Source organism: Oryzias latipes, chromosome 16, assembly GCF_002234675.1.
Source record: "Oryzias latipes chromosome 16, ASM223467v1".
NCBI lineage: Eukaryota > Metazoa > Chordata > Actinopteri > Beloniformes > Adrianichthyidae > Oryzias > Oryzias latipes.
In genome coordinates, this window is record NC_019874.2 from 27408092 (window position 1) to 27433838 (window position 25747).

The window sequence follows — 25747 nt, forward strand, 5'->3', positions numbered from 1 at the left end:
TATTTTTCTTTCGTAAAATGATTCCTATTTTCTCAAGATAGTTGTGCACCTCCTCCAGAACCTGCAGTTTGAGAGCTTCAAGTGTTGTGAAATGTCTCTAGGTGTATTCTGAGAGCTAACTCATGGTGCTCTAAACCATGACCCGAGCTTTCCTTCCGATGGTGTGATGTTTGATGGAGAGATTGATCCTCATGGAGTGGGCACCTTTCAAGCTGACAAATGGCAGCACCAGACCCTGGAAGCCATTAGCAGACTGAGCGGGAGACGAGTCAAGCTGAGGCTGTCCAAAAAATCTTTCCTCCTTCATGAAGTCAGGCCCATGCCAGGCCCAGCATGGTGGTGGGTGGAAGCACAGAGTCATGGTCCTTCTGGCCCTCACTGCCACCAGCCAACATGCTGACACCCGGCAGAGCTTTGATCTTTCCTATGTTTTCGCTTCCAGAAGAACAGAAAGGTTCCGACTTTATTTCAAGGAAGATTTCTATCATGCTTGTTTTTCCTTTCGGCATTCCCCCTTCAGGCGTCCCCAAAGAAAATCATTTAATTTTCACGTAAATTGGCTTCAGGGTTGAAGAAAATGCCTGCCCAGACTTTGGACGAACACATGGAAATAGGGGAAGGCACCCCGTATGTGATTGTTCTAACCCAAAAGCACCTGGTATTCCCAAGTGGTCTCCCATCCCCAGACCACGCTTAGATCAGCGTCTGATTGGTGGGACTCTGCAAAAATAGCAAATCGTGTAACTTTATGTTTTGTTGTTATTTTAATCATACAACAGCCGCGGTGATGCAGAGGTAGAGTGGTCAACCTCTAATCGGAAGATCCCCTTGTCTGGCCATGTGTTGCAATGTCCTTGGGTAGTATAATGGGCAAGACGCAGAACCCCACATTGCTCCTGGTGGTTACAGGTGTGTTAAATGTATGTGATAATGGAGAAATGGCACTGTGAGGAAACAGAACACTGCGACTTTAAGAAAGGCAGAAGCGTGCTACAGTAGTAGTGTAAAATATTTAAAACACTTAGCTGATGAATATTCTAAAAACTTCACTCACGGTTTCCTTTAAACCTACGATCTGAAGGGAACAACTTAACACTTTTATTTTTTCTGTAGTAAACACCATAACCATTAGTTGAGATTTGATCAGGAGGAAATGCTCTTGCTATCTCATTAGCAATGACTTCAAAACACAGTTCTACTCTTCAATAGATGTAAAACAGATGAGACTTTAGATGCACAGAGACCATAGGAACTTTTTATGCATGTTAAAATCATTTGGAAACTGCATGCCTAAAGTGCAGCTAAATGAAGTTGCTGCATCGTGTCTTGCAACACTGGAGTGCGTTTTAAAACTGTGCATTGTCACGCAAGTGAGTTAGAGAATGCCGCTTGACAGGAACTCTAAGATGCACATGAAGATCAGGAGGAATGTCGTCTGACCAAAGTGGGGACCAACCAGCTGTGTTGTGATGAGAGGTGGGCCAAAACTAAAACAACCTCTTGGCTAATCTTTAGGACTGCAACCCATGTTGTGCTCCAGTCTCCATTTTCAAGTCGCATAAGTGAGTACATTTGTCTTTTTCTTTTATATTTGGTTAGACAAAAGAAGACACACAATTAAGGAATTGATAGAAGCAAAAACGTTATTCAAATCTGGAAATCACTTATTAAACTGCAAGAAATAAATCAATGAGTTAAAAAGAAACTTATTTTAAGAACATTTTTCTCAATTTCTGTCTTGCAAGAAAAGTTTTTCAAGAAAGCTCTTCAAAAGCAAAATAATCTTTGTTTGTGAAAATATGTTTAATTACTAGATTATTTTTTTTATTCTTGGCAAGACCATCTTTCCTATCCCGTAGATGGATTAAACTTTTGCTGATTTAAAGAAAATCTCCCAACTGACTTAAACTTTTTTAAATAATCTGCTAGAAAACAAAAATGATTCCCTGGATTTAACAGAAAACAAGAATATTGGTTAGAAATATTTAGTAAATTGTTTAAAAAAATGGTATGTTGGGAAATATGGGATACATTCAAAGCACAATTCCTGTTGGTGTTTGTTACTTCTTTCTACCTTAGCAAACTTTTCTGAAATTTATATTTGTTTTGGTTAATTTGGTCATTTTGTATTCAAACTTTTGTCTTTCTAATTGTTCTGTGTTGTGTTCAAGTGCTTCTTCCCTTGTCAATGACTTAAACTTTAGCTGTCGGATAAATGTTTGGGACATACCCAGGTCTGTTTATCAGATTCATATCTTATTAACTTCCGACACATTACTAATGAACTTTTGCCTTCAGTGGTTTCAAAAGAAGTCAGACTTTCGTGTAGAATCACTTTCTTTTTCCGAGCCGCGTGTTGCCTCATGAATAGTCTTCGTGCGCTGTCCTGTTTGAAGGATTTTTAACAATAGGATATTTCATTCCTTATCCAGAGGCCATGTTTACTGAGGAGTTTTGCACACCTGGAAACCAGCAAACGGGATCTTGTGTGTAGCTACTGGGTGGAGGGAGAAAAAGGGATACCGTTGACAAGGCAACCGGAGCTCATTATCCCACCGTCTATGCTGGTCCACGGCACACCGTTGATGGCTGCCAGAGTAGAGTTTGGATCAGACAGATGGGGTTGTGGCCTGAGTTTCATATAAAAGACATCTGAGCAGGAATTATGCATCCAGAAAATGACATGTCGGTGCCGTAATCCCAGATTACCTGTCTACCTCACTCTCCTTCACCGTGCGCCTGCATGTCGCATGTTCACCGTCAGAAAAGATAACAAACAGCAGCTAAGGTTCAACGGCACCGAACCTGTTTGATGTTTGTTGGCATGATAAAATTATACTTTATAAAAAAAAAAAAAGAACTCATTTCAATCTCTTCTGCCTGCTCACAGACAGGTGTCTGGAACAGACATGGGCGAGGCCCATAACAATAAAAATGAAGGTGGTGCTGCTTCATTACACTTTTGAATTACTCATTTTGTCAGACCATCACTTGCATGGATGATTATAAGATAATGCTTTTGTTTTACTGTGGAGCAAACATGCTTCAGCAAGGTAGAGCAAGAAAAATATGCAAAAACAAATGTGGTGTAGTCTGACAGAAGCCAAAGTGTCTGCTGCACTGTGAAAAAAGAGTTAGCAAAAAAAAGCTATTGAGTACAATTTGGTATGCATCATAAAGGATCGTATAAGGACCTAGCACTTATCATCTCCCAAAGGTGGATCTTTTTGGTGTTACAAATTGTCGTTCTTATTGTTTATCCATCAGGAATTTTCTTGATTAGTTTCCAAAGTTTAAAGTAGAGTCTTATCGACCAAAACTGTGATTTGTTTTCCAATCGCCTGCTAAAAGGTGTAAACGCTCTCCTTGGAGGGAGTATACGATCAGTTGTTCTGGAGAATCTCACAGCACCATTTCAGAGCATTTGGTACCAAACCACTGTTTTTGGTAGCTGACACGGCAAGCTACCAGACCCTGATGGTAGTGCAGTAAGAGCAAGCCTTGATGGATCTAGCAGCCATTAGGAGTAAACACCACCTCCTCCTGTATCAACTATCGTATTGGTCATTCCTGGACACTCACGGTAAAAAGAGTTTAGGAGTGAAGCCAGAGACGTCGAGCAATCGACCCCCTGCGCTGTGAGTGGATGCTTAGGTTACAGTTTTACCTAACAGCAAAAGGATTATGATCCAAATAGGACTGAGGGTTTGTCAGATAACTCCCAATGGAAATGTCTTTGGAGAAACTTAGTACTTATAAATGTTCTCTGGATTAGTCTATGGAATATGTTGTTTTTTAAAATCCAGAATTTAGTGGTTATTTTACAGGTTACACCTCTGAGGATTTCTGAAAAGAGCTTGAAAACGGTTTCACCCACAACTCAGAGGTGAATTTCTACTAAACTCCCGGCGCTCTGCAGAAACGATGTCCTAGAAAACGATGAAGGTTTCTGGATTTTGGATAAAAACTGCTTGATTACAATTAAAAGACCACTGATTGCGCTTTAACAGTAGATCAAAAGCTGATATGAGCGGGAACTTGAAGTCAAAAAATCTTTTTGGTTTACTTTATTGTAGAATTGAACTACTTTATCCATTTGCCACCTGGTGTGTTGATCTTAGGGCAGTCATGAATGTGTAGTTGAATGCCAGCTCTTTACTTCATGGTGTTTCCTCCTAAAAACACCATTTCAGTCAACTGTTTACAGATCTTACCACAGAGGCATGGATTGTCTCCAACAAAATTTGAACTTGTGAAAGTTTTCAGTTTAAATCTGCTGCTCTGTTGCTATAGGCATTCCAAAGGGATTTGATTTTTTTTTCTCTCCAGTTGCAGCCACAGGAGATGCAGGTGAAACAACCTCCAAGGAACAATCCCGACTTCCATCTTTGCTGTTCTATTTCTAAGTCTCGCTGACTTCTATTCTCAGAGTTTGTAAGGTGTTTGCATTTCAGTCTCTCCGCAGCAGGAAGCATTCTGCTGCTGGTGTTTACTGAAGGGAACACCTTGTGTTTGAAAGGGCTGAGCAGAGCAAAGGGATTTTGTGTTTTATATATATATATATATATATATATATATATATATATATATATATATATATATATATTCACAGTTTGCATGTGGGATCACAGTGGCAGCCTGAAGAAATTTATGCACAAATTATCACTTAACTCGGCACGCAGACTTTGAATCTTGGAGTTTTTAGGATTGGATAGGAAATGCAGTAACTTTTCACGTGCGCAAACAACCGAGATGGAGAAGAATGTCATCGTTCCACATTTCTTTCCATCGTCTGACAGATTTAATGTTCTATAGATGGCATCTTTTTTCTCTGCTGTTGACTCACCTTATGTACTATGAGGAGCCCTAACAGTGTTAAAAACAAATCACCCTAATGCCAAACCTATGTGACACTATGGGAAAAGTGAATAACTTAATGTGTAAGAGTTTCCAGCTGGAAAAGCAGTGCAGTGATTACTGACCCGGCTGCCAACATGTTCCTTCAGCTGAGTTTTAAATTTACTGAGTGACCAAACCCTCCTGCCAACAGATGTTTTTTTGTCCTCCCTGATGGCGTGATGACAATGCCAGGATTGACTGGGCTCAGACTGAAAGAATAATTCAGAGCTGGAGATGACATTTTTACGAATATATTGACTGCCATAAAGAAGTAAACTGCAGCAAGAGTTATCCGCTCAAAAAATCCCGCTTAAAAAGTTTTTTTCTTTCTATTTTGAAGAAAAATAAAAAAATAAAGAAGTTCAAATGAAAGGTCTGAATATTAGGAAAGCATAAACATTCAGAATAATGTGAACTCGGCATAAGGAAGTGTTTGTCAGGTGTAAAAATTAAAGCGTGGTCTGCCTGTGTGCAATTAACCAATGTTTTTCAATGGAAAATAAAAATAATACCAGATGTTTCTAAAAGTTATGGACAAACACATGTTTTACATAGTTGTACATTAACATACAATCAGTTTAAACACTGCGTTGACAAAAATATCAGGCTGAGTGGAATCAGATAAGACATGGCATTCTTACGTAAGAACTGACATCAGCGTTTAAGAGATGTATCGGCGACTGATGCTAAACCATGTCTCAGCAAGCTCACGGGATCTCTGGATGTAAAAGATGCAGAGAAATGTTTGCAGGTCAGCAAAACAACATTTGTGTCCTTCTTTTTGCATAAATATGAGTTTTTGTGTGTGTGTGTGTGGGGGGGGGGGTTGATGAGGAAATGCTAGTTTCAGTGCAAAATGCTTTTTAATGAAGACACAAGTTGGCAGATTGGGAGTGTCTGTGCGTGCGGCACACAGCCTTCTCAGGTGATTTACGAGTGTGCCACTAAACGATTACATTACAGTCCCCAATCCTGTTCACTGATAGTGATAAGAGCAGCAAAGCTCTGCTCAAACATTGCAAGTACATGCATTCTGTTTTAGTGGAATGTGTCTCTTTGTTGATACACTATTCATGAAACCTAATTTTACTGTCCGTCCAGGACATGTAGCTCATTTACTAGCTGTGTTTGTGTCCTTTAGAGTTTACAGATTATATTTAAGACGAAACTCGAACCTTGTTTTCTTTATTCCTTGGGGGACTGATGTCATCTACTCTGGACTGTCGCTACACCATACAAGCATATGTATACAGGTGGAAGAGGCTTGGTGCGAAATGTGGAAGAGGTGCAAATCTGGTGAATCTTTTTGGCTTTGTCTTTCACAGCTCTATTCTCAAATATTAAAGACTTGGTGTTATAAAGTTTCAGTTGGGCAAAAACTACAATGATCAATTTTCAACCAGTTGGTACGTCTGTGTTTTGATGAGGGCGCCACCCATGCGTCAGTACCAAGTCTGAGTCCCTGCTTTGTTAAAGTTCTTGTTCTGGTCTAATGTTCAACGTATATTGAATGGCCACGCGTTCTGTATGTAGAGCCATAAAATGGGCTTAAAATCTTGTGTAGCTACGGGTGAACGCTAGAGTCTTGAATGAAGAAGCTCAAAACGTGCAAATACCTGCGTTTACGTTGACTTTTCATTGAAAGTGGTCCCAGGAACGCACGTTTTCGAGCCTGCTGTGAGCATAGCATTAGGCATTTTAATGTAGAAAGATGCAAGTTTGCGGTTTCTTCCTGCTCTGCATGTCTCCAGATAAAGTCTTGTGTATAGAGGAGGAAGGGTGAGAGGCCGACACAGCGAGGCCAGAGTTCACCCAGCAGAGCATCACAGCTGAAAGGCCAGTTGTCAACCACCAGCGGGGAGAAAAACAGTGGGGCATCAGCCAGAGTGTGTTGGAAAAAGGACGAGTCGGGGTCGCTTTCAATTAGCGCAGCATGTTTTTGCAGCGGAGCGCCGCAGGAGCAGAGAGCAGGAAGCAGGGGGTAGCCTTGGGCATGAGAAGGAAGAGAAAGGAGAACAGGTACAGTCAGACAGAACTTAAGGCTCACAAGCATCTCAGTCGACTGCATTTTATGGTTAAAGTTTCTCAACCCACAACCAAAAACATGAAACTTGCTCTAAATACAGATTTTCATTATTTCAGTAATGCTTTTGTTAACCCTTATGAAGTCTTCTCTGTTTTCAAGGCGGGGTTTTTCTCCGTAAAGGACTCTAAAGGTCAGCAGCAGCTCTTGACAGTGCCTGCATGGCGAGTGAATGTGTTGGCTGTTTTCTCCGCAGGGACGACGTGCCAACGGATTCCAGCGATGGCAGCCCAACAAAGCTCCATCTTAGCACATTTGGTAAAGCAGTGGAGGCGAGCACAAGACAAACTTTGTCAGATGTGGGAGATCGACTCAGAAGTGTCTCTCAGCAGGATGGAGGAGTGGAATAATTAACAGGCTGTACATTCCACTTCATGCTGACAACCCCTCCAGAACTCATTTGTGACACGAAAATGTGAAGATCTCTCACTGCCTAACATAAGGAGGACTTTATGATTTATGACAAGAGAGGAGTGGGCCGAAAAAAGCTCAGGCTTTATTACTGTCCTGCATTATTTGTAGTCTGGGTCTTGACGATACTGTGATGGATTTAGATGCCTGATGACAGCTCATTGTGTTTCGGAGATGTTCACATTCAGCTAATAACTTCTGAGCAGAACTTAGGTCTTAGTCACATGCCCCCGTATGGGGAGGGCTGAGGGTTTTTGGGTTGTCTGGGCCCGTAGAGGGTCTTAGAGAGCGCAGGTGTGTCTTACCGTTCACCTGAGGATCCTACGGCCACCTTAAGGAATTAGATTAGATTAGATTCAACTTTATTGTCACTGCACATGTAGGTACAAGGCAACGAAAGGCAGTTAGCATCTAACCAGAAGTGCAATAAGCAGTAAGTACAAAATGGAGGTCTATAATATGTACAATAACTATACAGGTAAGTATTATGGACATAATTTACAGATATTGAATACCATTAGTACGATATACCGATAGTTGTACCATGAACATCCTATTCAGATGAGCTATGTAAAAGTGTATGAACACTATAGGCAGAACTATGAACATAGTTTACAGTATTGCAATGGATAGTAAAGTGCATAGAAAATATTACAATGTGCAGATGGATTATACAGTGTTCCTGGATGAGCAGACAGAGTAATAACAAGTTACTGTTTTGCTTATTTTGCTTATTGTGAATAAATAAATAATTCAGAGTGTTGAGGAGGGGAGGAGTCTATGGTGGTGTGGAGGGTGTTTTAGGGGTGTCAGAGGGAAGAGTTCAGCAAGGAGACAGCTTTAGGGAAAAAGCTGTTCCTGAATCTTGTGGTCCTTGTCCGGAGGCTTCTGAAACGCCTCCCGGAGGGGAGGAGGTTAAACAGTCCGTGGTCAGGGTGAGAGGAGTCCTTGAGAATGCTGCGAGCTCGATGTAGACGGCGTTTCCTCTGGATGTCCTCAAGAGCAGGAAGTGGTGTCCCTGTGATGCGCTGGGCAGTTTTCACCACCCTCTGCAGTGCCCTGCGAATGTCACGAAAATGCAACTGTCATGTGATTCTTGTGCGTTTGGTAAACGTATTCTGAAGTGTTCTTGAGGCTAAAGTAAATTCCACGCACATATGGCATATGGGTGATGCTATCCCATGATGTCCTTCACCACACTCTAGTCACTAGTTAGATTTGCGTCTTGTCTTCTTACTGACCGCGCACAAATGCTGCAAGCATGGGTGGTGCGTATGATACGGACGTTTGTGCAGGATGTCCGCACAAACTACTCTGTCGGATTTCCACAATTTTAATAGACAGGCTGCATGAGGGCACATTGATCACAGAAACAGCACTAATGGGCTCTTTGCGCAGTCCGCTGTATTTGGTTGGGGGTTGGAAAAAAAAAAGGCAAATCCATACTGTCTCACATCACCCTTACCCTTGCGTCTTTTACAAGTGTTGCATGTAAAAAAATATGCATCAACATTGTCTCCCTACGGGCTCACAGAGCGGTCTACAACTGATGTTTCGTGTTGCCCGCCTGCGTGCCACGCACACATTTGCATATTTTTCGCCTGCAGACAGAACATATCCACCTGTAAGGAGAATTTGTGACAAAGGCTTTAAAAATATATATGTGTCTGTTTCCTTCTGAAAACCAAACATGACAAGAATTAACATTAAAGCACCAATGCATGCTGGAACTTATCTAGCTAAGATTTGGGAGAACCTGCAGAACAGGAAATAAGGCATGTTTCACTGGGGGTGGGGGTGGGGGGGTGGACAGGCTGAGAAAAACAAAAAGCTGCTCCGTGCACGAAATGCAACACCCCATTTTAAATGTGACATAGTCAGTTCAGAAAATTTATCATCACACTTTTAGATCCTCCTTCCTGCATTCGCACTTTTTGGGAAGGAATCCAATATGATTGACCTCCTTTTTAATTTCTGCAGCAATTTCAGTTTCTTTTTTATAATTAATATAAAAAAATAAAGTTTGGTTTGAAAAATTAGATACTGATAATCTACTTATTAAATGAACACACTAAACATGCTTCAGTCTTTTTGGGATGTTTGTGGAAGCCTGTTGTCAGACTAAAGATGCTGCACAAACCCCCCTCCCTCTCGTGAAGAATAACAAGAGATGGTTCAATCTTTGTAAGTATTAATAAGCATTATAGTTGCCTCTGCTTTTTTTAACTCTAAATTAGCTTTTGTGAATGAGCTGTTGCCTCACTGTACCAGCCTGAAATGCAGGAGTCTGGTTTCCGTGATTGTTACGTTTACACGTGTGTGAAACTGGACAGACATTATTTATAAAATATTCTTCTCTGTAAAGACTAAAGCATCTGCACGAGAAATACATATTTCTGTCCATTCTGTACATTCTGTCCAAATGACAAAAGAATCCTGTGTGAGAACATCAATGTAAACACAGTTATGCACCAGTATGTTTCTACACCACTCAGTCCCAAGACTTTAGTTTCAGAGCTTTGATGTGAGCTTTATTGGTTTTTCTGTCAGGGACTGTAGGGAGATTAGTGGAGCTCAGTCGGCACACGTTCCTAAATGTCCTGTTTTCTAGCTCGAAATGGCAAAACGCTAAAGTGGTATTTGGAGGAAGAGAACTCTCAAGCGACAATGCAGGCAAATAACACGGGTGTTGTCATCCGGTAACAATGTGGTCAGTGCTGCAGAGAAAAGCGGAAAATTGAACTTTTTCTTTGACCTTTTGCAATTTAAAGTTTATTAGAAAAAGGTTACTAACAAACCTCAAGATCTGCCACCCTGCTTCTTCCCTTAATATTCCTGCTCTCTGCGGATGACACGGATCAGCTGTGTTCAGTCAGCTCCAGGTGACCAGAATGGGGGAGACCAGATTTACAGTTTAGTTTTGTTTATTTAGGGAGAGGATCATGGGTTTTTCGTGTAAAAAAATAGAGTAAAAAAAATCTTTCTCCAACAGTCTTAAAGGACATTTTTCACCGAAAATCTTTCCCTCCAACATTTATGAGCGCCTGAGTCTATTATAGTCTCCTCCTTTTATGAAAGACTGTAATTAATCTAATTAGTAATCAGTCAACCATTGGGCAACCCACTCCTTCTGTGCTGATGGAGAATATAGCAGGCCTCATCTTTGCATTATTAATACCTCCATTCCTGGAGCCCAGCACCCTCCGATGGCCACGGTCAGGGGCCATTGATCGCTGCCACAACCCAGCGAGCTCTGCTGGGACTAACGGGAAATATTCCAGTTAGAGAGATGGAGTTTTGATGTTTCACCGAGTTTAGTTATACGTCCGTTTTTGTCGGATTCCAATTCATTTCAGAAGAAAAATCTGTTGATGGGGAAAAATATTCAGTGGAAGCATTTGCCCGTTGATGCATGGGGCCGGTAAGGAGGTATTTAAAGGAAATAGAAGATAATTTGATGGGTGTTAATAATATGGTGCCTCATTAAATAAATAGGGTTCACTGTAAAATATATTAGGACAAATGGGGCTGCTGTTAATGACTATCTTTGCTAGTAATGCAAAGTTTTAGATGCAGAAGCACTGCCAGTGGCAGTAAAACAATAGTAACCACATTAACCTTCATTATCTGTGGCGCTATATGAGCACCTCATCTGACAGTAAATGGCCAAGTTTGATAACAGTAACAATTGTGTTCGAGCTATATCCTTTGCTGAGTTAGTTCCATAAGAAGATCCAAATCTACAGCCTCCTCTTTAGATTCCTGACTTCTTTTTTCTAATCGTTTTAAATGAGGAGTAAATGTGGAATATATGGAAATAGTTTTGGTCTCATTGGAGTTGTTAGGTGCCCAAGTGTTCTGGCAAGCCTTTCGGTTGTTTTTTGTTATGCCAAGTCCACATGGTGCACTAAGACACCCAGGATAAAGAGGATCTGCCTCAAATCCCAGAGTATGGCTTGAGTAGAGGCGCACTGGTCTTCCTACTTTTGCCTGTGCAGTCCAGCAGAGACCACCCAACAGAGTTATTGGAACCAGCCTCCTATGGACTGGCTGAGTTGCGGACACTGTTAGCAGTTTAGTTGAGGTTGCAGGGTTGGTAGACTACTTCCAGCAGCTTTGGCTTCAGTTAAAAGCTGGATTCATTTAACATTTTTCCTTAAAGAACCTGCTAATTTTTCCAGTGAGACACCACAGAGCCACATCATGAAACTGCTGTATATGCCGGTTCCAACAGCATCTGTAAGCTGTTTGAAACCCACTTTGGAGTGATCTGAAGAGAGCCACATTGAACTCAGTTTTTTCCCCTTCAGGGACTTGTAATGTACAGATCTTATAGTTTTTGCTGTTGGATCCTGCAGACATCAGTCAGTGGTGCAATGCTGACAGGGTTCATACACTTACAGGGTTTTGTGTTTGCTAACCGTTATCCAACAAAACGGTAGTGGAAAAGTGACCATGACTATAAACCTTTCATTCAACCAGTGTTTTTAAAGCACTAAATTAAGATTTTGAAACGTCACTGTTGCTTTGACTTCCAGGTTGAAGTCCGCTGTCCACTGCCATTACAAATCTGAAGAAAGTCCCACAATGTAAGTTGATGAGGTGCTTACAGCTCTTTGTGGATTAAAGATTCTACCAGATATTGTCTTGTGGAGAGATGCTGTTTATCTTAATTTATGAGCAGAGTAACATCTGTGGTCTCCCCTTAGAGACTTGGATGTGGGATGTGAGTCCTTAGAGACTTAAAGTAAAGGTCCTACAGCTCCACATACATTTTTTTTTTACAAGGATCATCTTTTCCTTCACCAAACCACTTCCCATGACTAAGTCCTGCTATCTCTTGGTACAGTATCTGTAACATTTCCAACTGCCAGCTTTGAATTGAACCTCCACACAGGTTAAGTCGCCGCACACAAACCCATTGAAGCTGTCACACTGCTCTGCTTAATTTACGCCGGCTTGTGGATCTTAAGTATTTACAGGCCTTCAGTGGCTTTATGATCCAGTGATGGCAGTGAGCAACAGTGTTGAGCTTGCAGCAGCTACAGTCAGCTGTCTCTTTCAGGAGGGATTAGGGAACCAACTCAGGTTCTGCTCTGTAGTGAGTCAGTGGACATGCTTCATCCATGGCCGAGGATGTGAGAAATTGCACCGCGGTTGTAGCAACTGCCACACTTTTCACTTGGGTGCCTTGTTGCCCGCAGATGTGCATATGCAAATGTGTTCACATCTTGGTTACATGAAATCCATAGGAGAGTTGAAATGAGTCATCCTTGATCGTCATACTGTACTCTTGTGTGGGTTTAGGAATTGCTGACTTTACAGCATTTCGCTCACAGGAAGTTCATCAGTCATGCATGCCTCTCAGCAGGACTGTGGTTGGTCTGTGGCATGATAAAGAGCAACAGTCCAGTGACGAGTGCTGAAAAAATGTAACGTTTGAAACCCAGATGTTCTTCATGAAAAATTCCTGGAGAACAAAATTTAACTTAAAGGCGAATGACGGATCTCATAAAGAAATGAATTTGGCTATACCCTTAAATAGTATGTAAATTCTGGACAGTTGATGTCCTGCTAAGTTAAAAACTTTGGTTTACTGGGTTTAGAGTCCCACTCCGATCATCTTTTGTTTTATTTTAAAAGCTTTACCAGTTAGCCAAAATAAAAATAAAACCTTTGTCAATGTGATTGTGTCCAATTCCTTAACTTTCCACTACTTAATGCACTATGTAGTGCGTTTGCTATTTTGTAATGCTGTTTGAATCTACAATTCCAAGATCAAGTGTCCTAGAAATCTCCCAGAAGACATCGATGCCAACTCAATTGGGAAATATAGACCACAATGCATTGCGTTTGAACAGTTTATTCCCCAAAAAAGAACGTATGCAAATGTTTTTTTTAAATAAACCATCAACATTTTCATCATCAGAACACAGTGGATTGATAAATACTCTTAATAAAATGTTCGTATTGATTAGTTTTTTCTTTAAATATAAATATATATATAATACATATATAAATATACTTAAAATAGATGTCGTATTTGCTGTTTGGAAATTAAAATAAGTAGTAGGCATGGAGTCCAAACTGCTTTTAAGATCCAGGGAACTAGATAGTCCCGCACTATAATGTTTTTTAGTAGTTAAGGAGTGGGGAGGGAATTCAGACATAGTTTCTGCAGAGCGGCAGTAGTTCAGAGGAAATTTGCCTCTGAGTTGTGGGTAGGATCGTTGGCTTGGAGCAACCCCGCCCCCCTTCCAGTCACTCATAACTGAGAAGTCTCTGTTTACATGTTATCTTGGTAACTTACAGCCCCTCACACCCCCAACCTAACATTTGTGGTGCAACAAAAATAGTGTGCAATTTTGGAGTTATCCAGCCGTACAGTTTTGATCCAGATTCCAGCTCAGGCGAGAAAAATCAAGACATACATGCCATGGATCTAGTCGTCTACAAGTGGATGCATCAGAATGGAGCGGAGCAGGGAGATTGTGCCCCTACACTGTTTATTTTTTATGTGACATCTTTTTCATCTGCTCCTGATACACAATGATTTAAATGCAGAAATACTCAGAAATGCAATGTGGGGCTTAATATTATTTATATAAGTCCTCCATCATCAGAAACAGGCCAAACCAAAAGAACATGTTAAAAACATTAAAAACACAATTTTCATCAGACTGGGTCTTTGACACCTTCCAACCTTCATTTTTGTTCATGTTTGTGTAACATTAGGGTAAATGTTAAAGTTCTATTAGGAGCAGTAAGCTGTAAAACCCACTTTCAGTTGCAGAAGGTCTGGAAAAAAGTGCCACAGTTTAGCATGTGTTCTGGAACATTAGGCCACATGGTGCATCTGATGTAAATTACAAATGCTGACACAGTGTGTGGGTGGGGGTCTGGGCATGGGAAGTGAATAATTAGTTCATGGCCTTTGTATGTGTACGTAGGATTGTCAAAACTGTATGATGTTGTATGATGACATTTAGGGAAATCTTCCTTTAATTACCCAAATTGTGGACGTGTCCTGGCTTTGTTCCAATCTTTGTCAAGTGGCTCCTCTACCCATCACTTCCCCACACATGTGGCTTTCTTTATGGTCTCCTTGCATGTGTTAGCTGTGATGTTATGACAGCGCAGTGACTGAAGAGATTACGCCAAGAACACACAGCCCCTCCGTATGGGACCTCTGTGGGTCAGTGGCCCCGTTTAAGCAAGACACAAATCCCTGAGGGTTTTGAAGCAGCGTGTTTGCAGCGCAGCTGTTCCCTATTGTGTTTGTCATTCTCATGTTGTTTTCTGTTTGTTCTTACAGAAAGAAGACTGCAGACGCTCTTTGAAGGAGAACTTCAGAGGGGTTTTTGACCTCGGACAACCCACCAATAGCTCCAACTTTAGAAGTCCGCCCTTCGTTATGCCCCGCTAAGGCAATTACCTGAGAGGGCGGGATTTTCAGACCTACACAAGCTGTAAGTTGACACATTTTGTCTCTTATCTTTGAGTTTTTTTAACACTAGAACTACCAAGTCAGTCATTTTGTCTGCTTTCGAAATATGCAACGTCAAAAAAAGAACCTATGGACGAATAGGACCCTAACTTTTCCTAAATATGCACATATTTTATTCGAACATAAAAATAATAATAACAATAAAAACACGAAAGAGATCCGAGTATTACTACCCGAATGACTGTAGTATATCATGAAACCTACTTCTAGCTTCATTCTAAATCCTACCTAGAGAGACAAACATGACAAGTAGAAAAAAGAAAGACCATTTCAGAGGTTACTATGAATTTTAAAAAGCCTGATATGATGAATATTCCGTAAAAAAAATAAAAATGAAAATAGGTTATAATGTTTTGGTGACAGTGGAACACATAATAATTAGTTTTCTTTTGTTGTCCTGATGTGTTTTTACCTATTCTCCCAAATACTCCTAGATACTCGTTTGAATAGAATCCAAATTATATAGAAATAATGTCAAAGCAGAAATGTGGAATACCGAGCGTCTTTATTCGGCTTGGTGCTTAAAAAAATACAAGGTTTTAATCCATTTTGCCCGCAGTGCATTTACACAGAAGGAGAAACGGAATGAATGTTGTATTCAGAAAAGTGAAAACTCTCTGAACCTATATCCTTGATTCATTATGACCGACAGAAAATCTATTTTTTTGGTTTTGTTTTGTTCGTCGTTTAAAATGCTGTGGACAGAAATATTTACAAAGCGGCAACTTTGATTATGCAGATTTGTATTCCAATGGTTTATTTTCTGTTAGTCAAACCAACTCGATGGCTTCACTCCCACATAAGATTGATTGTTTTAAAGAGGTTAGGAGCTTCAGTGATTTGGTGAGTTGTCCTGATGAATGCTCTGCTGGACTCTTGTTCTGTTCATTTGTGTCCTCTTCCACTCCTTTGTTCTGTGATCCCTCTTTTTGCTGGCTGTGCGTACAACCAATGCGGACTATTGAGGCAGTCAAAATGAATAGTCCTCCACTTTGGCACAGCGCTGTGCTGAAAGCGGGGCAACAAACAAACCACGGTAGCATGAGAGAGGGCTAGGGGGGTATTGGAACTAGGTCTTGGTGTTTACAGGATCACTGGCATCACGGTGGCATGCGAGACCCTGATGTCATTATTTAATCCCCGCTTTTATCGATGACACAAAGACGCATCAAAGAGGAAGAGAATGGCAGCGAGAGCGAAAACGCAGCCGTGAAACCCGATCAGAACACAGAGTTGAACAGAGGCATTATGGTGCCAAAAACATGAGGGAGAGACGGAGGCAAAACGAGTGAGGGGCATTGCTTTCATATTTTGAAGCCCACTCATTGAGAAAGAAGCCAGTATGTTCTTGAAAGTGCGAGAGGAGCAGAGTTTGGTTGTGTGAACATTTGCTCATAGCTGCCATTTTTGCAGACAAAAAAGCTCTTTGTATGTCAAAAGAAACACCAGAGGTCCCAGGAGACCCTGCTGCCCTTTGCCTTCATGTACAAAATAATGTCAACTCGCATATTCACTTCATCAAGTAGTGACCAAAGCTGAATGATCACTCACAGGTACGTGATGATCACTCTGCGAACAAATGTTTTTTTTCTTGGTGCAGCTGAGGATTCTTAAAGTTCCGCTCTGATCATCTTCTCATCTGTTGTCAAAGCATTTCTAGTAGTCTTTAAACTATGATTATGCAGTTTTCAAGCTAAAATCCAACGACCTGTGTTGTTTTCTGGGACATAGTGAGAGGCATTAGTTCATTAGAAATTATCCTCTGAGTTGGGCTGTTGGCATAGAGCAACACTGTTGAGAGCTTTCTATGTATGTTCTCTCCCGCTAGTTTACCGCTCCTCACAACCCTGACCTAACATTAGCGGTGCAGAAAAAGGATTATTGGAGCTATCCAGCCGTACAGTTTTACCAGCTCAAATGAGGAAAACTGTGCTGTGTTTTCTACGCCACAAATACAGTTAAAAAAAAAATTAAAAAAAATTAGAAATGCATTTTTGAGCTTAATTTTCTAAATATTTGTACTCCGTCATCAGAAAAATGCCACAAGTTCATGTCCATTTTCATTTGAGTGCGTCTTTATTGTAACAAGGATACATGCTGGACGTTTTTCTGTAACGATTTAAACCGTTGCTCACGTTTTTTTTGTCTTGTCTTTGTCCTTTAAAACTGTGGTTGACCTCTTTACCTGGAGGGCTCCAGTCTTTGTTGGCGCCCTGCTTCTCCGTTTGTCTGTGGGTCTTCGGCGTTCTTCTCCGCGTCTTGCTCTCGTTGGGTCTTAAAATGAGGTCATGGCCACACATGAAAGTGCCGTGACAAATTGGTGCAGACGAGGCAGATGGTGATGGGGAGGAGACTGGTTGTTATGCCATTTGCTGAAGTGACATGAATTGATCTCTGCACCACAGAGCAGGCACACGAGCTCCGTTTGTGTAATCCTGACTCTGGTTACTTCTCGTGCACCCACCCACACACACCTCTGAGCACCACACACCACTCCGCAGCATCCTTCCGTCCCCATTAGTGTCAATGATGTGTGCAGTGGAGGTGCTCGCTGATTGTCAGAGGGTCTCTGCTTGGATTCGCTCAGAGTGCTGGGGAATTTGACAAAGCGACAGGGCTCATAATAATGGTGGGGTGGTGGGACTCGGGGAGCCCTAAAACATAAAGCCCATTATAAATGCATAGTATCTCCAGTGTGCTGTGCATGACGTTGTGTAGAGGGCAGCGACTGCTCTATTTACAGTCTATCTGTCTTAACGAAGTCTACCCATGAGGCTTTGGTGGAGCTTGACTAACATCCCCATGGGATTTTTATCGCTGCAACATGACTTCTGGTAAGATCATAGTTTGTGTGACAGGATCCGACATTCCTCATTAGGTTTCCCAAGGATATAAAGCTGCGCTGCGATTGGGTTGCCTTTACAACCAAGCTGAGTCTGAACACTCAAACAGCCAGGCTTTATGTGGAGAAGTAGCTCTGAAAGCAATACATTAAAAAATGTCAACTTTACCTTGAGTCTGTAATGGACTTGCTCCAACCGAAGCGCTTTTGCTCACACAGAAACAGAGAATATTTTGTGACTCAGTTCTCCATTCCTGATGTTGACAACAAATGATGCCCGATATGGAGGAAAGTGACTGCAGTTTAAAATAGGCTCATGGATGGCGTTAAATGCTGACCATAATTGCTTAGGCAATACAGATTTGGCGTTTTCTGTATTCTAAAACTTAAAAAAAAGTTTTTTTTTCATCCTTGATTTAAAATCTTTTGCTTCTGTTCATCACAGTCCTTAGAATATAATTGATTTAATTTTATCAACAAAATGTAACAGAAATTGTGCATTTATATTATACAGTATATAGTTTCAAATAGACATATTTTAAGTTTTAAACATTAGCAGGATCAATCCCTTACTTAACTACTTCAAGATAGATACTTAAATAGTCACATTAAAGAAAAAAGAGAGAAAAAAACACACCTTATACTCTCTTTTTTGTTTATTTATCTGTTCATTTATTTTATAGATATTAATAATTATTTATTATTATTACATTTCACTATTTTTCCTGTCACCAGTATAGGTATGACCTTAGCTTATGGGGTCAGGAAAAGTGTAAATATGTTGTTATATCAAAAATTCAAACTCTCAATAAACTGTAAACAATAAACAAAAATAAAAAAAAGAGATAAAATATAAAAACAGTATCACTTAAGTCCCCACAGTTACCAATTAACAATATACTAGTTCAGATTATATTCAGCTAGTCAAATAGTTAATATGGTTTTAAACTTTGCTGGACATTTATTCATGATTTAAAAAAAATATATACATATTTATTATACAAAGAGTTTAACCCTATTCCACAGATTATCAGAATCAGAAATACTTTATTGATCCCACACGTGGGAAATTTGTTCGTTACCATGACAACTGACTGGGAAAAAAAGACTAAGAATTATATAAAATAATAATTAAAAAATAACAAGAAAAATGTGGTATAATTTAAAAAGCTATTTACAAAACAGTGCAGGTAAAGAGATGTGCAAAATAAAGAAAAAGAGGGAAAAAAAATGTGCAAGAGTTATCTTTTGTATAGTGAGTTGTTGTACAGGGTTATAGTATTGGGCAGGAAGGATTTCCGGTACCGGGCAGTTTTGACTGTCACCCTGAAAGCACCAAGGAAGTGTTACTACTCCACATCTGAGCTGTGAGCTCAGATTCAAATGTGTGTAAAGATTCAAAGGGGAGGTTTTAACCTGGTTTGCGCTCAGACTGGTAAAAACAGTCCTTGCACGAGATCCTGATTCCCAGCGCAATGTGCTCAGGTCGATTTGAGTAAGCATTTTCCCACCTTAGCTTTGCATTTCCACTCAAAACTGCTTTTCTCAACTTCAGAATTTGTTGGAATGGATGCTTACTCTGTAAAACGGTTGAAGAGTTGCAGTAAGTCAGAGAAAACGCTGGCGGTGGAGCTAAAACTCTGATGTCAAAGGCTTAACAGGCTAAGACAGAGTTAAAACCTATTTTTCTTTTCTTTTTGTTGTTAGTCTGCCAAATGTTACCAAAGAATCCAAAAATTAACTTTTTAAAGCGTTTTTGTTACTTTTCTATTTGATCTGTTATCAAAGTACTTTTAAATTGTTTTTACCTCCAAGTCACATTTTGACTGTAAATGGAGTGGACTCTAAGCGGGATGCTGTTTTTGGAATGGTTTGTTGGAAGGCTCACAGTCTTTGCATTACAAACCTATTCTCTCTGTGGATGCGGGGCTGAAGGAAGGATAATTGCTGGCTTTAGCCGTCCTCACATGGAACGTGACGGGATATCTTTCCCACGGTTGTTTAATATTCAGAGAAATTGCCGGCTCTTATTGATGGATATTGATCAGCAGAAGTGATGTATTCTTAGCTCCCCAGCAGGCATCAGAAAAGCTGAGAGCAAAGTTCTTTTGTATGCCCACCCCAACCATCTTTGTTATTGATCACCATTTGAAATGCTGTTCCACGAAGCACACAACACGGAGGCACCTCAAGTTTCCTCTGACAGAAACTGAAACCCAGCTCAGCTTTGTTCACACAGCAGCTCCCGAACCCAAAGAGACACTCCCAGTTTGCGCTTTAAAGCAACTTTTCACTGACATCCAAGTTTATTTACACAAAAACGATTCTCAAATTAAAAGGCTGAAGGGGTTTGAGGTTTCTTCAGGCTAGTTGAGGGTTTTTATGGGTTTTATAGGTCGTCCACACTCCATTAGGCTCCCGATGTAACCGGGCTGAAGCCAGAAACACACAAAAGCATCTGCATGTTTGAGCACAGAGAACACGCTGTTAGGAGAAAGCCAGTTTATGACGGCGGTCCTTTCTACTAATGTGCAGACCCTGCTTCCTTCCACCAGCACTGCAGCTCACAAACAAAACCCTTCCACTTCACAGTACAGAAAACAAATCTGCAGCTGGGTTTAAATAAATCATCTCTCTGTTAAAAGGGACACAAGCTGCTTTTGAAGCGTCAGCAAACAACTCAGACTGTTCTGACTAAACATCTGTGTCAAAGACATCAGCCAGGCTCTGCGGGTTTGGAGCTCGGCTCTCACATTTCTGTCGAGCCTGTTTTCGGGCCAGGAGTGGAGGAAACGATGGCTGGGTATGGATGTGAAAATCCCAGCTGTTAAAAGTTACATTTCAAATCAGCACAGGGACGAACTCAAAGGCTTGAACATGATATATGCTCATGCTTTATGCAGTGAAAATTGGTTTTAATTTCAGTCTGCAATTAATGAAATTATGGTAAAATGTCCATGTTTAGCCATTCAAGTGCTGTTTTGTAACTCCGTCTCACATTTAAACCGAATAATCTGGAGTGTTGGCTTGGATTCAAACAGCTAGCTCTGCTTTTCAGCTTGTAAATCTATTAGTATCTGCTGCAGAAGATTTGCTGTATTTGTTTTAAACCCAACTGAAGGGTTCTTTATAGCATATAAGACTTGGATTAAATATCAATGCAAAGGCTAAAGGTGAGTGTGACAGAAGATCAGACAGTCGCTGTGGGCTCCAGTTTTTGATTCTAATCTCTTGTTTCGAGCGGGATCCTCATGTTACAGGATTACTGGCAGGACGTCGGGTTTGGGTGCAACAGACGCAGACAAGTTTGCTGTGATTTAAGTCATCTGACTGCGTTCTTCATCCCAGCAGAAAGTAATTGTGTTGTGCGAGCTGTTTCAGGATCTCTGCCAGCTAGAAAAGATCAGAAAGCCTCACAGCGATGAGCTGAGCAGACTTTTCTATATTTTGGAAAGCAGAAATAGATGGAGCTCTCTCAGACACAATACTTGGATACAACAAGATCAAGAAGCAAGGCTCAAAGCTTTGTGTTTTTAATGACAGAATGTGCTCCATCATGGAAGTCTGATTAAAAGCCCTTTGTGTCGGAGTCTGTGCAGCAGTAGCATATGGCTGAAGGGCTTAAACGCAGGGAGAAGACATCTGCCGTATTAAATCACTTGGATGGAATTAAGAAAATGAAATCACAGAGATTAAAGAGAATGGTCTCATCCATTTTACACAGAGATGCCCCATTTGGAAACACCAGCAGTTTGAATTCCTGTTGTAAAATAGAGGAAAGTCTACACTGAACAGATTGTACAAGCTCCAACATTTTTTCAAGCTGTGCTTTGGAGATGCTGGAGTGTAACTCAGTGCATTCATGGCGTTATTTATTTGTGTTTTAAAGACCCATTGGATTCAAAAATGGTGTTTTCAACAGGTTCTTGTGACATTTTTCTGATGATGGTGGACATGTATAAAGAAACCAAAGCTTAAATTTGCATTTCCGAGTATTTCTTTATTCAAATTTTGGTGAATCAGAGCAGGCAGAAAAATGCTGTTTGAAAAGGCTTGCAGGTTTTACATAAAATCTACAATCGGCAGGCCACAAGCTCCCTGTTCTGCTCCATTCCGATGCATCCACGTACATCCATCCGAAATGGATCCATGTACGTCTCTGTTTTCCACGTCTGAGCTGGAATCTGGCTCAAAACTCTACGGCTGGATAGCTCCAATATTGCTTGCCATTTATGTTGCACTGGTAATGTTAGGTTTGGGGGTTTGAGGGCCTGTAAGCTAGTGGGATAGAGAGTAAACAAAGTTAAGATGGGACATAAAGGCGGGTCACTCTAACAGTCCCACCTACAACTCAAAGGGGGAATTTCTGATGAACTGCTGCAGATCTGCAGAAAATATGTCCTAGAAAACGACACATATTTTTGGATTTTTGGCTAAAAACGGCTTAGTTATAATTAAAAGAACACTGGGAACGCTTTGAAAATAGATCAGAAGATGGCCGGAGTGGGATTTTAACAATAGTTTTGTCAATTCAACAGGTTTGTATGAAAATTTTCAAAAATAAAATAAATGACAACAAATGGTTTTGGAAAATCTGAAATTAAACAAAATAAATAAATATCACAAACCACTAGATCATTGCACTTTCATTCCTGTAATATCTCCCTGGAATTCCCTCAAGTGACATTATTAAAAGCTCTCTGAACATCTGCGTCTCAGTTTGAAGCAAGAAAATCTGCTGAAGTGCTGCTGTCACACAGGTGCGTCCGCGCCCAGCACAGCGGCTTTAATGAAAGATCAATGTGGAGCCGGCCCCACCGAGGCCGCTACATGGTGATAAATACTCTGCACACTGCCATCAAGGTCAGCGTGGAAGATTTCTCAAGATTGATGAAAGGTCATCTATTTAGTGAGTAAATATGGCCAGGCGGCTGATGAACCTGAGGAGCCGTTTGACGAACCATCAGCAGTGACAGATTAAAGTGTCAGCCCTCGTCCTGGGTGGGATCACATTTCCTGTGATCCGTGATCCGCTGCAGTGCAGAGCCAGAAGCGCAGCCGTCTGCAGGCTGAGCAGACTACGAGGACAGATCTGCTCTTACAGCAGAGCCGCAGAGAGGCTGGTGTCAGAGTATTGATCTGGACCAGACGATTGTTTCATCCACTATGGCTGGCAAGCTGATGACTGCTCCGTCTTCCTCTTTGTGCATCCAAAGGGAGCTTTTTTGAATATCTGGCGTGACACGCTGGCACATACAGCAGTACCAGCTGATAATGTGCTTTCTGTCATATAGCATTGGGTCCATCTGCAGCTTTTGCCACATAGAAATGTGTTTCCACATGAGCTGTACTGCATCATTAGTTTATCTGGAAGTTTTAGTTTCAGAAGAGCTGGGTTGCTCATTTGTAACAAAACAAAGATAACAAAAAATGCAGACAAAGTAAATCTATTTTATCTAATATAAAGTCTGCTACAAGTCTCAAGAGTTAGGGAAGTGGTGTAGCATTTAAATATGTCAATGCACTAACTTTAGGAGTTTCTGGAATTGTTCTTGAAATTTTTTTATTTAATGATGGATCAAATGTTTTATACCGTGTGAAAGATCTAGATTGAAGGCTGGTAAATTTCTCCTTTGGATTTTGTTCTGATGAATCCATGCTGGTATTACTGGTTTTGCATTGTCCTAAGAAAATGTGCAAGGCTGATGCTTGAACAAAAGAAACATCTGGTTTTCTAAAATCTTTTTCTTACGTAAAAATGATCCATTGAACAAATGTTAGGCATTATAAACTAAGCAAATGATTATTTGTTAATGTTCAGTGTTGATACATGGAGGTGCCATCCTCGTACCACGCTGACAGCAAAGAACAAGAATTATTCACTTTTTACAAGTTTGTGGCTGACATATGACAATCTCCAAAGAAAACAGACTTTGGGATTATTTATTGCAATAAACTGCATTGTAAAGTGATGAGAAACACATCACAGCTGTCATTTAAAAATATATGTAGTCGTTTAAGGATTCATGCATTGGCAGAAAAGGTGGACACACAAAAGAGCAGATGTGTTGCCTAAACGATTACCAAAGATTTTCAGCAGTTAAACTGTGAGTTTGACAAATAACTCAAATAAACGTCAAAACTGAGGATGCAGAACATGTCTTTAGTCTAGAAGAGCAGAAAAAGAGCAGAGTTTTGTCTTAGTGTTTTTATGCAAACACATTTCGCAAACAAATTTATTTACCCGATGGTTACAGGACCAATGTGGGATTCGATGCCCACTTCAGCGCATTTTCTAACCTGAAGCCGACCGCTCCACCCCTGCCCCACTGCCGCCCTCTTAATAAGATATTGCGATGCACATTTCACATTATCTGGCACAGACATTGACGTTTACTCATTTTTAAAGCCAAAAATAATGAAAATTATAGTCGTTAGTTAGTTACTTCATTAAAATTATAGTTACTTTATGTATGCAGCCCAGTTTAACCTCTACATCAGGTCAGGGTGTCACTAAAGAACCCATTTCTGAATCAAAATTTAAACTCAACATGATGTTTTTGTCAAATGTCTGTTTTCTTGGCCAATTTGATATGGCTGTATGTGCAGCATAGTGGCCTAAACTGAAAAACGTTGAAAAACTTCATGAAATATATATTTTTATTAGTTACTTTATATATATATATATATATATATATATATATACACACATAAAGTAACTAATGAAAAGACAATAGAAAATGAGTTTTCTAAGTAGATATTGACCGGAAAAGGTTTTATTTGTTCCCCGTCTTGCTTTACATTTTATTGATCTTTGTCAGCATAAAATTTTCTTTTGTTTAATATAATTTTTTTATTGTTACAGAAAACTGTCAAATAATGAAAATATGAACAGTGACAAATGATTTTAGTTGAGATGAGTTTCCATTCATACATTGAGAAAAACTACTTGTTGTGAGTGCCCAAGGCCTTTGTCTTTGGCTTCCCAGTGCTGTAATGCATCATTTAAAGTGCTTCTCTGTATTCAAGAATTACCATGGAAGCATACTTTCTTTCTTTCTTTCTTTCTCGTACATAGACACAATCAGCTTGTTGTCAAGACAGCTGCAAGAGTAATGGCTCCGGGTCTGCTCCTGAACACAGACTAATGAGAATCTCAAATCCGACAAGCAGAGTGCATTTATCACACACTCACACTTAATGACACCACCCCCCAGACTCTAAAGACTACAGCATGCTGGTGCCACTATCTGGCCTCTTTATAGATGCCCCCGTTTGTACCCTCGACTTTGTTATTAAAGGGTTTGGTGAAAGCTCGCAGGCGAATGAAGGAGGAGGACAGGAGGAGGAGGTTGTGGGTGAGACTCTGAGACACCGGTGAGTCATCTGGTAAAAATGACCACCTTACTTTGTCTTTTCCTTCTATGATGTTTTACCTTTTCTGTCCTCATGAAACCTTAGTCGCATGATGCTCTTAAGCAGAGGGGTTGACCCGTATGGGTGTTGTGGGTTTTCGGGTTGCTGTAAGGTCATTGAGAGGAGTGGCTGGTTCAAGGCACATCTTAACGGGAGCACAGGTGTGTCTTGCAGTTCTCTTGAAGCTTGTACAGCCACCGTAAGGGGCATCATGAAAATAGAACGTACCATTGTTGTGCGTGTGGTAAGTTTATTGGCCAGTATACATTAGGCCAGGCCGCTCACAAGCAGCTCCTAAGGAGCTTGAGCATTACTATGTACAGTAATTAGTTTATTGTGCTGAAGATTCATACAACACACCTGTATTTAATTTATTCTTGCGTGTTGCAGAAAAGTTAAATACAACCTGTCACTCGCAGCATGCCTGTAGAAAAAGAAGATATGCATCAACATTTTGGCTTTATGGGATCACCAAGGGGTCTAAGAAAATTGTCTAATCGTGCTGGCCTCCTGTTTGCCCCGTACAGGTTAGCCCTATGTACCTGTAAGGGTAGTTTTGACTCAAGCTACGAATGCATTGAGCAAGAAT

At 40.5% G+C, this 25747-nt stretch overlaps 1 protein-coding gene across 6 annotated transcripts in view; it reads left to right on the forward strand.

Annotated features, from left to right (window-relative positions):
- LOC101156117 (semaphorin-6D) overlaps positions 1 to 25747 on the forward strand; it is a 170307-nt gene that overhangs the window by 59635 nt on the left and 84925 nt on the right. For 5 of the 6 annotated variants that reach the window (XM_011485749.3, XM_011485745.3, XM_011485750.3 and 2 more), the window contains one exon: positions 14709 to 14862. The gene's annotated coding sequence lies outside the window, so the exon portion shown is untranslated. Of the gene's footprint in view, positions 1 to 11931; positions 11983 to 14708; positions 14863 to 25747 lie in introns of all 6 variants that reach the window. The other variant, XM_023964656.1, reaches the window with a different exon arrangement.